Source organism: Aplysia californica, unplaced genomic scaffold, assembly GCF_000002075.1.
Source record: "Aplysia californica isolate F4 #8 unplaced genomic scaffold, AplCal3.0 scaffold00139, whole genome shotgun sequence".
Taxonomy (NCBI): domain Eukaryota; kingdom Metazoa; phylum Mollusca; class Gastropoda; order Aplysiida; family Aplysiidae; genus Aplysia; species Aplysia californica.
Genome location: NW_004797409.1, coordinates 1,489,797 through 1,491,858, shown reverse-complemented (window position 1 = coordinate 1,491,858; position 2,062 = coordinate 1,489,797). Strand labels below are relative to the sequence as shown.

At 35.0% G+C, this 2,062-nt stretch overlaps 1 long non-coding RNA gene across 1 annotated transcript in view; it reads right to left on the bottom strand.

Moving 5' to 3' along the window:
- Positions 1 to 220: 220 nt before the first annotated feature.
- LOC118477566 overlaps positions 221 to 2,062 on the bottom strand; it is a 50,191-nt gene continuing 48,349 nt past the window's right edge. Inside the window, exon 2 of the long non-coding RNA XR_004858471.1 lies at positions 221 to 598. This is a non-coding gene — a long non-coding RNA (uncharacterized LOC118477566). The remainder of the gene's footprint in view (positions 599 to 2,062) is intronic.

Sequence of the window (2,062 nt, the reverse complement as noted above, 5' to 3'; positions counted from 1 at the left end):
ACGCGTCGTTGTGTTTCGGCCTTTCACGTTTTTGGCATAGAGAAAAGGAAGGCAAAAAGCTTCTTGTTTTTTTTTTGTTTTTTGTTTTATTGTTTTGTGAGTGTATGCGTGTGTGGGAGGGGGGGGGCTAGTTTGTTTTTGAGTATGTCTTTTTTTCATTTGTTTCTTTTTCTTTTTTTATTGGTGTTGTTGTTGGGTTGTTGGTTGTTTTGTTTGTTTATTTTTTTGCCTTAGTATGTATGTATGTTTGTGCTGTTGTTTTTGTTTTGTTTTGTTTCGTCTGTATTACTGTAAGTAAAGGTTTTACAGATCTGGCAGCAAAAGTAGGCCATATCAGTGTCGATGATTAGACGTGCTTCTAGAGAGTAACATACAACAAAGAGAAGGGGGACAGATAATGACGATGAATATATATTAGGAAAGAAGGAGTAAACCATACCAGAGCGCCTGCCAACCACTCACATGATGGTTTTCAGCACTACAGGATATGTTATAGAAGGCAGTTAAATAGTGTTAGATGTTAAAGGTTTAGAAGGGTGACTGATTTAAAGAAAGCTATAAAAACACTTACATTTTGGAATATACCAATAGTTTTGATCTGTTGACGAAAAGACAGAAAAACATACGTGTTAAAACAAAGAATAATGTTGTATACTCAGAAGAAAATTCCGATTTATTATGGACTCTAAGGACCAAATAAAACTATCTATGCTGTCAGATATAGCGACAGAAGTTTTGCTGAGCAGCGAAGAACCATTGGAAAATAATAAAACACACACACATTATCAGAAGAACACATTGAAAAGGGCACAGAAGCCGAGAGACACAAAAATGACACAATATTATAACACAGTAACAAAAAATACTGGCTCAGAATCAGAAAGACGAAAATAAAATGAAACAAAGAGAGAAAACAGAATTTAAAAATCCAAAATGCAATGACACTGAGGATATGACACAACAAACTGACACAGAATCATACAAAGCTACAGACAAAACCAGACAAAAAGACAAGAGAACAAGAAAACAGAACAATGTCAGAGACAGATACACATTATTTCTCTGACACAATTGAAGAGTGAAGAGGAAAAAACTGGTGACGTCTAAACCATACTCTTTTTCTTCAAATCCCCAATGTGCAACAACGCAGTGATGATATAAAGAAGATGAAAAAATTGTCTCAAACAATTACTAAATGAAAGTTTCATCCGTTTCAAACGCTTTAAAAAACTCTACACCAGAAAGAAACAGGAAGTCTCTACACCTAATTTTTCAGTTTTAGAAGGAAAGGGTGACTTTCCCAGATTGTCCGCTCCAGTCTTCATATAAATGAGAGAGCCTAAACACAACAGCAGACCAATCACTTTCAAGCTATCAATCGATAGACAGACATTCAGACATACAAAGACCAGGTTATGTGGTGTAGTTCTTAGGTGCTTCCTTGTGGCACGCACGAGACCAGAATTCAATACCCGAGTGGGAATATTTTTTATCTTTTGTTTTTATTTTTTTATTTTTTTATATTTTTTTTTTTTGGGGGGGGGGGGTTTAAATCGAGTATTTAGGTCTTTCTGCTAGGACGGTGTATCCCTCTCAGCCCGTGTTGGCAAGGACAGGCACGACCGGAAGTTCTGCTTCTTGTATGATCTAATTTGTGTCAAGTTGAGCACAAAATCAACTACATTGATATTGATACACACAAAATACATAACAAACAATGGAATGCAATCCAATAAATAGTAGAAAAGCAGGTGGCAAAAACACACACAGGGAGACCGCACTCATAACCGAAAAACTGGAAAAGCCTGAGAGAATAGGAATGGGAGGATCCTATACAGATGAAAGTCAGGCCAACATTCTTTCGCTATAAAGGGTGACATACTGAAAACCTGAGCGTAGCTGAAAGTTTCGGTTGATGTGAACTTTCAAGAACGTTGTCCCTTTCTTTCTATAACCAAATAGATAATATTGTATAATAAAAATATTAGTAGTAGTATAATAATAATAATTATACATAATAATAACAATAATAATAATAATAATAATAACAATAATAATAATA